The sequence below is a fragment of the Osmia lignaria genome, chromosome 11 (assembly GCF_051020975.1).
Source record: "Osmia lignaria lignaria isolate PbOS001 chromosome 11, iyOsmLign1, whole genome shotgun sequence".
In the NCBI taxonomy this organism is placed as follows: Eukaryota; Metazoa; Arthropoda; class Insecta; order Hymenoptera; family Megachilidae; genus Osmia; species Osmia lignaria.
This window is the reverse complement of record NC_135042.1, coordinates 3,964,540-3,979,477: the sequence shown is the minus strand read 5'-3', so window position 1 is coordinate 3,979,477 and position 14,938 is coordinate 3,964,540. Positions and strand designations below refer to the sequence as shown.

General features: G+C 37.2%; 1 protein-coding gene and 1 long non-coding RNA gene across 8 annotated transcripts in view; both read right to left on the bottom strand.

Annotated features, from left to right (window-relative positions):
- The window catches only part of Sol1, a 362,434-nt gene that overhangs the window by 59,011 nt on the left and 288,485 nt on the right, over positions 1-14,938 (bottom strand). The window lies entirely within an intron of this gene.
- LOC117604164 (uncharacterized) overlaps positions 1-14,938 on the bottom strand; it is a 53,840-nt gene that overhangs the window by 1,736 nt on the left and 37,166 nt on the right. The window contains exons 1-3 of one of the 6 annotated variants that reach the window (XR_013063070.1): positions 6,908-10,896; positions 5,628-6,127; positions 6-285 (exon numbers count right to left, since the gene is read on the bottom strand). This is a non-coding gene — a long non-coding RNA (uncharacterized LOC117604164). Of the gene's footprint in view, positions 1-5; positions 286-404; positions 1,146-1,245; positions 1,332-5,627; positions 10,897-14,938 lie in introns of those variants that run through there. The other 5 variants (XR_013063069.1, XR_004581395.2, XR_013063071.1 and 2 more) reach the window with 5 other exon arrangements.

Sequence of the window (14,938 nt, the reverse complement as noted above, 5' to 3'; positions counted from 1 at the left end):
CTTACGGGCGAGGGAAAGTATTACATCAGGGGACAAAAAGCGAAGGAGCGAGCCTTGCCTAGTTTCCGGTTCGTGCGAGATTAATTCTCGGTCGTCGGTCCTTTGTAAATTTCAGCCAAGAATTCGTCGGTGTATATACCGTGCTCGTGCGTGGCTTATATTATCTCGTTCCCGTACACTCTGGCTCGTTACACGATTCTCAAGGGGTTCGAAATGGCTGGTGGTTGGTTGGCAAGGAAGCGTGCAGGCAAAAAGAGAGGTTGAAACATGGTGGATGGTAGATTCCTGAAAGGAAGGAAAATTGTGTATGTCACAAATAAAAGAACGGGCTCGTCGGCTGATTCTACTGTGAGTTAATTTGCGAGTTTCAAGCAGAAATTCACTGGATGTCTTTGCTCGCATACCTGCACCCTGTTTCCTTGTTGTGAAACCTGGCTCATTATGAGCCCCAACAGGGACATCCTAGCCAACGGAAAGCGGATTAAGTGTAGAAACAAGCCTCCAAAAATTATTCGTGTATTAAGAACGAAAAGAAATAGAAGAAACAGCACATGAGATTTACCTAAGGGTTACACTAACACGCTAATTTGCAATTTTCATTCATCTGGCAGTGATTTTAAACTGAGCGCTCGTGACTGCGACGAGAATTTGGATTACTCTTTGTAGAAGGGGAAATGATAATTTTAGTTTGGAGACTTGCTTGAAATAAAATGAAGGGGAAGATTTCACGGGAGATGTATGTCAAGTCGATTTATAATTAATTTTGTTTCTTATCTTTCTTTATATAATATATCGTATTTACTTTTTATTTTATTGATGGGTTATCTAGTAGAGCAATAATCGATAACATACCAATCGGAACTCCGTCAACAATACCATCAATAATTCTAGCAACCTTTCATCAATCGGACTATTTCATCCGGCTTAATAAACTTTCATCTGAATCGAACGTCAAACGAAAATTAGTTTGTAATAATACTCGATTTGAAATTACAAGCGAAGTTCAAACGCAACATTCTGTATTCAATTAAAATCGAGTTCAATATTCAGATATGAAGTTTTTAGAAATACATAATATAAGAATAATCGTAATTAATTAATCAAGGAAAATATACATTGAGGAATAAGTATGTTATCAGTTTTCAATTTGAAGCGAATCTATCTATCATATCAATTGATCAGAATCTAAGAAATATCAAAATTATGAAAGAATCATTTCCTACTAGAGAAAGATTCAATACGAACAAATTTTCTTCCCATCGATTCATCGAGAGTCCATTAAATCCCTGGTTTATCCTTTCAATTTCACAAGAGGTCGCTGCGCAAAAATCCTGAAACAGCAAATACGATAACCCAAGGTAATCCCGGTTTCGCCGATAGCCAGTGAGAATAGAAATGTCGTGCTTGCAATATCGGCTGCAATTAAACTTAACGATCCTTCGGGAGTTGTTTTCCTCGCGTGGAAACACGTGTACCTCTCGCGATACCCTCGGATAACGGATAAGCCTTTCTCTTCTTGCACCGGATACTCTTCTTTCGGAACGAATCCTCCTCGAAGCAAGTTCGAAGGTCACGGGATCTTTGCCCGACTAATTTCACGGACGATGTCTCGACTTCGTCCAGCGGCGAAAATTCACGTGGATCCACACACATACCTAGTTGGTACGGGCTTGAAACCGAGTTCGGAGGGTAACAAAACACATTAACGCTAATCTGTCCGTACGTCGGGCGCAGTCAATGGCACGGCACGAATCCCATTTGTCCAGGGCGACGTCTCGTGTCGTGACGTACGGCTCTGTGTGCAGATTCTCCACATTTCCCTCTGCGTTCATTGGTTTACACACGCACAACACTCCACGTCCAATGATAACAACGTTCCACGCCGGAGGTGGCCAATCAACGGCCTTTCTAGTAAAAACTGTTCGTCATGTGTGTATGGAGGGAATAATAGGAGATTGATGAGACTTGATGAATAATTTATTTGGTAGTTATCTTGTTATGCTTTGGAGGAAATTTGGAAAATTGGAGAATTAAGGAATATTCATACAGATTAATTAACACTTTGATCACTTTTTTATATTTGGAAAATACTATTTCACTTGAAATACCCTTTATTTATTAGTTAAAATTAGGGGTGTGCGGGAACCTGAGCTTCGAATCAAGTCGGGTCGGACTGAATTAAATATTTCTTCCCCTTTTCAAAAATATAATACATTTGGAAAGTTCTATTCGAGTTAAGATATTCTTTGTCCATCGATTGAGATCCTATCGATATTCCTGGAAGAGGGTGGACATTTGAAAACGCAAGAAGAGAGAGAATCAAAGGAAAGAGGGAGACAAGAGCATTTTACTGGCACAAAGGTACAATACGTTGGCAAAGTCGGGTAGTCTTCGACGACGTACGGTGTCCTAAGGGATAAACCGAGAGTGGCTGTTACCGCTAACCACGTTCGATAAGCGGTCAGGTCAGATCCCACGAATCCTTGCGTTCCCCTCCTTCGGTATCTTCCGGTGTACCGCGGGAACTGCAAGGGCATGTTCACCTCTACACCGAACTTTCCGAAACTGAAGAGCTTTCGCGATCCTTACCTTTCGTAAGAACTCGATTGCTTCGCTGCTTTCAACGCTTAGTTGTGTAACGTGCCGCTCGTTCCTTTGGGAATTCACGTGGCACGAGAGTTGGCAACACTTTCGACTTGGGTCACACGGCTCGGTTAATTGAGATCTTATAAGGGTGAAAAATTTTCCAAGGGCTGTTCGATTATCGTTTAACAAGGGGAACTACCCAAGAATTACACTCACTTATTAATGAAATTTTGCCAGCTTGTAGAGCTCGTCGAACTGAACACGCCTATACCCCCTTTTGCGACGTATCGAAATACCGGAAGCTATGGAGGAAGTTGCGGAGAGGTAGAGTGTTTGGGGCCAGACGGCTAATTGTTTAAAAGATATTAACAATTACAGTTAGTTACTCCTTACATTCTAAAGTATGACAAACTCACGCATACAACTCTCAATCTAGAGATCCACGGTTCAAATCCTTGGTGCCCAACATTTTTTTCTTTTTATTAATGATAATTTGTCTCTTTTTGAATAACTATTACATAAAAATTATCATAAAAAAAAAAAAAAAAAAATTGGGAACCAAGGATTTGAACCGAGGACCTTTAGATTGCGAGTCATGTGTTTAACCACGGAGTGGATCCATGACTCGCAATCTAAAGGTCTTCGGTTCAAATCCTTGGTTCCCAATTTTTTTTTTTTTTTTTTTATGATAATTTTTATGTAATAGTTATTCAAAAAGAGACAAATTATCATTAATAAAAAGAAAAAAATGTTGGGCACCAAGGATTTGAACCGTGGATCTCTAGATTGAGAGTTGTATGCGTGAGTTTGTCATACTTTAGAATGTAAGGAGTAACTAACTGTAATTGTTAATATCTTTTAAACAATTAGCCGTCTGCCCCTAAAAGGGGGTATAGGCGTGTTCAGCTCGACGAGCTCTACAAGCTGGCAAAGTTTTATTAATAAGTGAGTGTAACACTTGGGTAGTTCTCCGTATAAGTGATAAAAATTCACACTATTGGCCAAAAGTTTAGAATCACTACTTGAAACACAATTAATAACTCAAAATTCACGAATTATTTTTGGCAACAAATAATTTAAAAGAAGGGTAATTGAAAATAGAATAAAAACGAGACAATTTTAACACTACAAATGCAACGTATTATAATGAATGTAGTGAAAGAGACTCCTTTTTCACTGATGACCTGCTCCATAGTAATGAACGTACCCCAAAAATGTTGAATTACTTTGTCAAAGATAAACGAAGGTAAAGAAACATTAAAGTATTTCTTATTCTTGTCAGTTCGTTGGGTTGTCCATTAAAAATGGTACAACGTACACCTTCGTGTACGACGAGATGGGGGCAAACGTACAACAACCGTTCTCTGACGATAAAAGAAAGAACTACCGAGTTGAATGTTATTTTTAAAAAGTAACAAGGCAATAGAAGTAGTTCCAAGCAGGCGTACAATACGGCCGCAGCCTCACCGAGCCGTGACACGAATTTCCCAAAGTTTCCCGGGCCGGAAGAGAATTTAAAAGAGTTATGTCGCGCGAAAAAGTGCACCGATACCGGTGTATCGAACCGATGCGATGACTTTAGCTGTTACCGCGCGAAATGGATCCGTTCTGGAGAAGTCTCGTTTCATGCCATGGCATATTACGAAGTTACCGGGCTCCTATCAATGACCGACTTTCAGCCATTCTAATGCACCCATCCACAAGTTCAGTCGATGCTATACTGTATAATGTTACAATACATTCGTGGAATCAATCGAGGATATACAATTTGTTTAACCCTCTGACGGCGGACCATGGAGGGAGCAACAATTTCAATTCAATATTTTTGATTGCAAAATCACATCTTGAAAAAAATTTCAAAGTATTTTGGTATCTACGTTTAGCGTTGAATAATGAAATTTCTAATTAGTTTTAATCTAATTAGAGAAAGTTGAATAAGTGGAACAATGGTGATATAGGGTAAGAAGGAATTCCTCAGAACTCTTAATTTTGAAGATATTAATATTGAAAGTAATTTAGAAAAAGCCATTTTCCAATTGAGAATTGAAATTGCTATTTTAAATACAATGGACGATTTTATTTTAAAAGGTTAAGCACCCTTATTTTAGAATGCAAGAAGTGAAAAGAACTTGATACGATATCAAAGAGATTTAAGTAGATTATGTATTACACAGAACAGAGATGTCTTTAATTAGTTATGAAAAGATCATCTTACAAATTTCTTAGTGAAAAATGAATGTAAATGTACCTTTGAGCGTACGTACGACTTAAAAGAGATTTATATTTCATTTCGGTATAAATGATGCTCCTTATTTCAATCTTATGTATAAGTTGCTCATCTTCGAAGGATAATTACGCGAGAAGTACATATTTACAATGTTATAACGTGCCTCGGTTATGTAATTTAAAAGCTCGTTTGATAAGGAAGTAATTCATTACTACAGTATTTATGTTCCTTCAAAAAAATAAATGTACACCGTTCAGCTAACAGTTTAACCATCTTGCAAAGTCACTTTACAAAATAGGCCACGGTATTATTCGAATCAAGTGTATTAAGATAATTAATCTGTCCATAGATTAAACGTTGATAAAAATAATGAGAAATTAAGGAAAAGTTAAATTAACCCCTTGATCTATAATATTATACAACTTATAATAACTTAAACATCACAAATTTCTCTGGTATTTCTAGTACGGTTGAATTTGAATTAATTATAATTTGCATACTCAAAAATACTTTATACTTTTTTAAATTTTGGTCAGATGAAAGCATATCAAAGTTATCAGAGTTCTAGAATTATCCCTGAACGCTAAATATCGACTTGCTGGAACAGCAAGCTGGGGAGTGAAATGGTAATACTCGGATCGAGTTTGGATGTTTCGCATCGAGTTTCATACTAATCTGACCAATATTAACTGAAGTTCCCGTGATGTTAAATTACTCAAGATTTGTTAAATTGCTCGCATACTTCAAAGCAAAACGTACCAGCAACCAGAAAAATATAACGTGGTGCCTTTTTTAATAAAAATTTCAAACTTACTTGAAATATACTTGGATTCAATTTCAGGCCTATACCTCATCGTAATTATTCACGTCAAATCTATCGTCCAGTCGAACATCACTGAACCGAGACGCATATATCTTTGGAGGGAGCAGAATTGAAATCAGCCGTGAGCGCATCGAATTTACGCCGGTGATAAAGACGACGTTGCACCCCCAACGCTCCAACACCCACACAGTCAGTCAGACTGGGTGCACAACGCATTCCTTGAGAACGAATTGCGCGATCGTGCGAGTCGAACGACCGGGATTACGCTCTCTACCAGGGAAATGCAACATACTGCCTTGAAAGCATGCGCATAAGTGATTCGCCCCGCTGCGTCAAGCTATGTACTTGAAGTGTTTAGACGACACGATCTAAGGTTAAATGTCGCCAATTTCAGGAAACCATGTGCCCTGTTTCCTCGTGTGTTCAGATATATGTTTGCATTGTTATTCGAAAACGATACGCCATGTTTTTCCTTTGTCGAATGTTAACGTCTGGGGACATTAAAGGGAACGATTAATTTTCCCCAGCGTGACCGGAATTTCACGACTGTTTTCCATGTTCTGAATGAAACCGTACAAGTTTTGAACTAGAAATTCAAGCAAACGCTTCATTTGCGTTGCTTGCGATTCATTTGTATAATACTGTTGTTGACAAACTTATTTGATCGCGAGTGAATTTCAAATGTTGCACTAATCAGAATGGTCAAATTCAACAAGCTCTTTAGAAATAAATGAGATCATAATTAATATCAAAAGATAATTATTAGCTATTTAATTGAGAATCATTGAAAATGATTGCGAGACTTAGAAGTATTTTATTTGAAAATAAATGTATAAAATTTTGTATGACAAATAAATACTTTTTAAAAAAATAATATTTTAATTTAATTCATTCCTGCATTGTTAAAAGAGCTAATCTCTATTTTTTTATTGATTTAGTAATATAAAATAGATCTCCTCAGTTGTCCATATAATCGTTATTTGATCCTATTTCTATGTTAGAATTATATTCCACACAATATCGAATTCGAATTGATATTGACTGATACTGGGTTAATTTGATAATCAATATTGAAATTATCCTATGTACCCTATCAGTTTCCCTAAATGGTATTCATGATATCTGTCCGACTGGATTATACCACTTCATCCATTGACATTAATATAAATAAACAATCAATAAGACATTTGAAACTGTACCAAATTGAAAACCACGGAGTATAAAATAAAATGTTACATTTTCGCTTTGCTCGTTACATTTTCTTTCCTTACATTATTTCCCTACTTTTTATTCTTCTTTCCTGTCTTTCTCTTGCGACCCCTTTTAGTCGCCTCTTACGACAGGCAGGGGATACCGTGGCTGTATTCTAAACCCCCCAGCCACAGGGGGATATCTGACATAATTTTATGACATACAAGTGTCACAAAATATCACTTATGATACATCAATTTAAAGGTAAAGAGTTGAAGAAAATGCCTATATAAATAGTTCATCAATAGGATTAAACTTGATACCAATTATCGTGCTTAAACGTCAAGCATTCTATGAACAAGTAGTATTGGTCAACGATAAATCAGACATCAGTAATATCCAAGTGCAGCGTTGACGCGAGAGGCAACGCATAGTGACGAAGATGAAGAAAAGGAGTTCTCAGAGTTCACAGTTCATTCCACGTGATTGTCCGTTCTTTCGCAACGGCGTCGCGGCGTCGTTCGAGGCGTCTGAATGGACCAACGTAGAAGGCCAATTGATCCGGATTCTCGCACGCTCCAACGGTTATCCTCTATGGCTCGTAAACGCGTCTTTTAAGACGGTGCTTTGGCACACGTGGCTCTTTCAGGGCATCGGTTATTCACGGCCTCGCATCATCGTCCGTTACATTTTTTTTTTTTTCCCCCTATTACTTATTCCAGTACGAAAGACGATCCCTGGTAAAAAGTTTGAATCCGTCGTCCGAACGAGCTACAACCACTTTCCTGTAACTTTCTTTCGCAAATTCCATTATACACACGCACCCTTCGAATGGTTCGAACGAATTGACAAAGAGATTGACCCACGGTTCGTTTTCAATTTGAACAACCCTCCCCCAAATCCATAGTAGCTCGCTTTTTCCAACAACAAGCACCAACCTGGCTCGTCGAGAAACGACCCTATACCCTTGATTCCCGGGGACCATTTCTTTCTGTTCTCTCTATTCGGATTTTCGTGGGAGAACATGGGGCTCGTAAAATATTCAGAACACGTATGAGCTGAGACCCGGTCCACTATACGCCATCGTTGTTTTACGCTTCACCATCCACCGTTTACGATTGAAAGGTTTGCGACGTATCGAAATACCGGAAGCTATGGAGAAAGTTGCGGAGAGATAGAGTGTTTCATAGATCATAGGGTGAATCGAATTGTAATGGGGGTGAAACGTTTTTACCATGGGAAAACTAAGAATGAACTCATTAAGCGCATCAGTTAGAAAATATAAAAATACCAAAAATAATTTTGATTTAGCTACTCATGAAACAGCTAAATAAATTTTATTAATCTTTTTAATATTTAAATTAAGAATATTATGATGGAATCATCTGTAAAAACGTTATATCTATTTAAATGTTGCACGCAAACATAATTTTCTGTAAATAGCACACAACGAATCAGATACATTACTGTAATTTTCATAAAATTTCGAAGAAGCCATTTTTGTGGCGTACGACCTCATTTAACCGGAGCAACATCAGAGTTCTCCTTGCACACTTATCTCCACTTTGGGGATCATGTTTTCTAGTTCCATACAATGGAGAGCTTTGAAGATAAAAAAGCATTTTCCAAAAGCTTATTCAGATGTTCCCTTTTTACTAAACCCTTGCTGAACGTATTCAAACCGTAATACATGCATTCAACAATTTTTATCAGGCAATTAAATAATAATGCAAATATAAGAGGGATAATGAATAGTTTATGTTCTGATCCAGTATCTGAATTTTCTTGAATAGAATAACCTAATCAGTGAAAAATTAAATTCGAAACAATTATTTCCTAAGTAACCCTTTTCTTAATTATTCTCCACCTTCCTGCAGCGTTTCATTCAGAAATTCTGATGCAGCAGACAAGCCATCATCGTAATCCACGTTCTCAACACGAGTACAAGGTGCACAATATAAGTGCTTAAAATATTCCACGAAGCATAAGATGCAGCTCGCATTACCTGGAATTACGTGGAAACTTTGCCAACATCCTACGACCAAGTATCGATACTCCACCGTACGAAACTTCCGCATTAATTCCGGCACGAATGTTGAAAGCTGTCATAATTCTCCCTGACAAAGGGCGTGTTTCGAGTACCCTCGAAAGACGAAAGGGCGACAATCTGGTTTCAAGGGAAGTTTCGTAAAAACAGAAATGAAACGACTGTTAATCTTTCGTCAAGATATACGTGTATTATAACCAGAGAGAGAGAGAGAGAGAGAGAGGGTGAAAACTCAGGGTGGAAATCTGGAAAAGTTTCGTGACAATGGTAGAAATGGTTGCTGATAACGTTACAGACAGACGTTGAGGAAGAACGAGGTGGTAACGATAAGGGTAACAATAAAGGGCAAAGATGATTTCGTTGCATAAAATCCTCCCAATAAGGGGTAGTAAGATAGGGAAAGAATGAAAAGTGAATCGTTGGTTGGAGGGAAGGATAAAGGAGGAGGTTAAGGGAGCGAATGTTGAAATTACAATCCTGCTGGAGAGACGGCTGCCAACCGGATGTATAGAAATTCCTGTCGCACTGCTCGAGATTCCGCCTCGTTCCTGACGTCGTCTCATCTTGAAGTCGATCTATTATATTCGCGTGCTCATTGTGGCGAGACAGCCTCCTCGCACGTGAAAGCAACAGGGAACGAGAAAACGCGGTAAATTCGATCGCGACAACGCTTTCGAACGAAATGCTTTCCTCTCCAGATGGATACACATAGCGTAGTTTGTACCGTTCCGCGTCGAATTCGGTTAACAATAATAGTGAGTAACGTTAACAACGCTCCTTTTCCAGCCAATAGCTCGCGAAGACGCATTACGTACAATAAACGAGACAGGGAACGAATTCGACTTCCGACTCCTGGGAGAAGTTAAGCTTTCATTGATTAACAGGGGTAAAGAGGAGAAGCGTGAACGAATGGCGAACCTTCGAGTAACGAGTTAAGCTACGAAATTGAAGACAAATTCGTGAAACGTTTTCATCAAGAAATATTTCAATAAGAAATATGGCTTATTCTTCTTGGATTTCCCATACATAGTTAAAACAATAATTTTGGAATTATCTCTCGAATAAAATTCGTGGATAAAAACACTATTCATCAGTAATTCCTACGTTGATCAGCATCTATTGGATCACGATCGATATCCAGGAATTTCCATCGAACCGAAGGAGGTCTTTATCGACGACGAAGATTATACATTTCACGCTTGACGAGGTTTCCAATCGATACAGGTAGAATTACCCATGCTTTGTTCCAACCCGGTCAGGTTCAATCGCTAAACCTGACCATAACACCATCGAACTTTGGACATCACTGTAGTAGTTTAATTACGCTAAAGCCGTGACGGTTAATGATACGGATGGTCCGGTTGTTTTTCCATCTAATTCTAGGAAGGGGAATGATAGAGGTAAGGACCAGCAGGGAAAAGAGGAAGGCCGGAAGCGAGGGTTGAGAAAAGACAGGATAACCGCATTGCACCACGCCTGCCAACCACATCGATCAACAAATCACCGTCTATAAGCAGCGACCAGAGAAGCTTTCCCTTAGGGATTCTTCCAGCCTCTTCCGCTGGGATAGTGTTCTTTAGGTTGACGGAAACGACATCCAATTACCGTCTCTTCTGTCTTCGTTGCACGCCAGAAATATTAGTATTAGTGGTACCATATTTCATTTGTACTCCTTCGATAGTTTTATGGCCTTTAATTAATGTATTTTTTATTTGCGGTTTTTAAATTATTTTTCTTACGATATATTTTCTTTTATGGTCATTCATTTCGTGCGTATTTATTTAGATTTCTCTGCCGGCAAGCGTGATTTGTTGTTACGAATCGAGATGATGTATGCATTCCACGTGAACAAATAGACAAATGCAAATTCTTTGTTTTCTCGAAAAACTCCATTTACCGTTCCTCAAATATTCAATGATTGTAGACGAATTGCAAGTTATAAATCAGAAGCATTGTAAACATCAGGAATAAAAACAGAAGTTTAATTGGCAAGGATAACGTATTAATAAAATACGAGTATGTTTTTATAATACCACGATATGTAATAAAAAACAAAAGTTGGAATATGAATTTTAAGGGTAGACTACAAAATACTTTTAATTCTACGTTTAATGAAAAATCGAAATTTAAATTTTAACAATTCAGATAAATAACCCACTAAAAATTTGAGAATTAATATTTTTACTTTTATTAAAAATTGACAGAAATTACTTGAAATAAAATTACAATCGTTATTTTCTACCATTTATAAAAAGTACTGAAACAGAAAGGATTACGTTTCACTATTTGTTAAGCTTCAACGTCATCATCCGAATAAATTAATTACGACACGATATTGCACTGTGTTCACGAGAAATAGTCAAAAACTTGTTCGATTCGAACTGGATTTCAAACAAATTTCGTCGAACGAAACCTCGATTTCATTTCCATTTTCATTCGATTCGCTGTTAACCGATCCCCTCCAACACCGTAATTTTCAAGAGCTACGAGAAACCGTGTTCGGTACACACTATTTTACACCTAAAAAGGGAAGAGAAATACAAACGAAAGGTGGTAACATGGTAAAGGGTGGCCCGACCCGATTTCACCCGATCGGACCCGAGACTCGGATACTCGCACTCATCCTAAAAAGCTGAATAATCTACTTTACAAAAATACCAAGCACTTTACTGTTCGTCCTGGATATTATTTTAACCTGGAATAATGCCCTCGCGGAAGTTCGTTAAAATCAGGGTTGCAGTTCAATTACCGGTGCCGAAAAAAAAAAAAAGAAAAAGGGAAAGAAGAAAGAGTAACGATGACATAAAGCAGGCCACGACAAAAATCGATAGGGCACCACTGGGCATTGTGTTGCATCCTCGGTCAGAGAATTTTTCTTTCTTTTTTTTTATCCCTCTTTTTGTTCTATCGTTCATCCCTCTATGAAACGTACAAATCAAGCGGAAGGATGTTATCAAAACTTCCGTCTGCGTGACAAATTGAATTACTACGGAAGCTTGAGCGAAAACAACGATGGTAGAGGAGAAAAAAATCGCCCGGCACGCGGCAGAAGGGAGGTAAAAATAAAAAAATAAAAACGCGATGGGGTTCGTTGTGAATCCGGCCGCGTGATATGAAAATCTGTCATTTCGCGGATGCAGAGAACGCGGTGCATTATAGCCAGGGATTTTTCGGCGATCGACGAGGCTGTGAGATAGGGGACGTTCGTGGAATATATTATAACAGAGCTTACGTTACCAAGAGAAACTTTGGTTATTTTTTATGAGCCCTCATTTAAGACGTTGGGTTTTACTATGGTACGAGTTGGTCATTTAACACCTCCCTCCAATTCAACATATAAGTAGTTTCCGTTTTACTAAATTTTGATGCTAGAACTATCAACTAATTTGACACAATTTTATGATATAAAAATATCACATATGCCATTTGACATGGCATATCACACTGAAGCTTAAGGATTGATAAAAATGGGTACATGAAGGTTTCATAGATATGATGAACGTCTGTCATTCGAGCGACGAATCAGCTAGGAATAAGTGATACAGGTCAATAATAAATCAGACGCCAGACATGATACGCGGTTAACGTGCTACTTTGACAATTGCTGTTAAGTATTCATATATCTACTATATTAGATACTAATTATTATTTAAAAATTAATAATTTTACAATAAACATGGATAAAATTTTCAAACCTAATTTTTTCTTATTTTTTATAAGTTAGGAGTGTGTAAAAAATTTAGTCTTCAGTGATTTCGACGACGACATGGTCATCCTCGAGCACTGTCGTCGTTTGTGCAATCAATGAGGATGTCCCTTGAAATCGATATGAATTTATGGTGTTTTTCTATTGCGCCGACTTGGCAGAACTTTCTTAAAACAGCACGGCGCGGAAACATTACACGGTAATTTATTGCACGATCGCTTTACGAGCGGATATCTTACGCGAGAGATCGTGGTGCCGGTAAATTCAGCATCGTCGAATTTAATAACCCAAGAAACGAACTAATCCGCTCGCTAAGAGGTTTGGATAAAATAGTGTGCAGCGAACTATGCAAGATGAAATCGATGAACAAGAAAAATGAAACAGGATTTTCGTTATAGAGTTGCTTGAATATAAAAAAAAACCTTTCCAATTTTGTGGCATTTTGACATTTAAAATTATAAAAAATTATTTTCGATCGAAATCAACTATGAACGTACCAACAATTTTACACGCTAATGGAGTACCTTAGGATCCATAAGGAACACGTTTATATTTGTAAATTGGGGTCTGATAAACATTGATTTATTCTACTGACGGGTTAGTGATGTTACGTGATAAATTGCTCATGGCATTTACGTAATCCTATTCTTGTTTCCCCATAGAAAGCATCGATTGTCGTTTAATCACTGAAATTAAACTGTATTCGATACGGTTACTGCTCAGATTGATGAGTATTTGGAAACTCGATCTATTGTTAGGGTTCGTGGTTCGAAACACCTACAACGGTACATTTGTAACTAAATGATTATAAAGCTGAAGCTAGTTTATAATCTAACGATAGAATGGTTCCTAGAGAAATAGATTGATACAAGTGATTTTGTATAATACCTTATACTATTTGAAATAAACTTTTCCACGATGAAAATCATTCCATATTTTAAAGGAGAATATTTATGATTAACGTAAATAATTCTAGAATTCTATATTGGAAATGTGAAAATTGAATTCAATATGAATGATCTGATTTTGAAATGTTCTCATACCATTCATATTGTACGTGTATGAATTGATTTAAATATAAGACAGCTTATGAAAAATGTATCTGAACTGGTATGTACATCACTTTAAATCGAGAATGTATGTGAGGTTGATTTATGGCATTCTTACACAATATATGGTTGACATATTTCGTTATTTATCGCTCTAGTTGAACATGCATCCCACAAATAAACCAGCTTTCATCGTACAATATGATTGTATGCGATTCATAATATTCTTCATTGATTTAAGTAAATGATTACTTAATTTTCTGATATCTTTCAAAAATATTTTCCTATACAGACAACTTGTAAAAATTTTTTCCTTTGAAATGTCTTTAATTAAGTTGATTTCAATATCTGTAAATATAAATTATAATTTTAATTTCCACGTATTTATTCTTTAGTCTGGGACGTTATAAATTATACTACAGCAATATTGAACAGCAAATTCAATTAATGTTAGCACTAAATATTGCAGAAACTCTGAAACAATGTTAATGAAATTGAGACCATTATTCATTACGACACCGCACCGAAAGTCCATGAATACACACAGATTAAATCCGATTTAAACGAGAAAATTTAAGTATCTTTGCAATTTATGGATACATGGCAGAATCATTATGAAACCAATTTGCATTACTTAAAATAACCAATGTTTCGACGGGAAGATATTCCATGTACATATTTTTGTAATTAGCTTCTATAATAAAAAAACAATTTACTTTACAATTTTTGTCAATTCTAGGATCCAAAAGTGATTTGAAAGCTTTCATAATCTTTATAAATTGCAAAAATTTAATTTTAAATAAAATCTCAGAAAATCTGATATATCTCTCTTACGTATTTATAATTCGATCAGTTGCATTGGAACTTGAACAAGACTGTATGTACAGAACCGAAGACACTGGTCTACTCGCCGGAGGTGCATGTTTAAACAGAAGAACGCCATCAAACATTCGACTTGAAGATGCAGGAGAGTATTTCTCGTAACCAAACATACGTACCCAGACGCGTCGAGTATCTGAAAGAGACGGGAAAGGCCTATGAAACACAGTGTCAAGCGGCCAGAATCAAACAAAGAAGAACGAAGAACGAAGAGAAGAGAAACGGACAGAGTGGTCGAGACAAATCCTGCCAAACACACGAGAGATACTCAAGCTGGCCACTCGCCAAAAGCACCCATAGCTATTCGCTCGTCCATGCTCGCGTGAACTCGTCAAGACGTAAACTTTTCATCCTTTTTCTTAGGGTCTAACACCACAACCAGATCTACATTATCTTTTGTTCCATAGAAGATCAAGGTTTCTTCTAGATT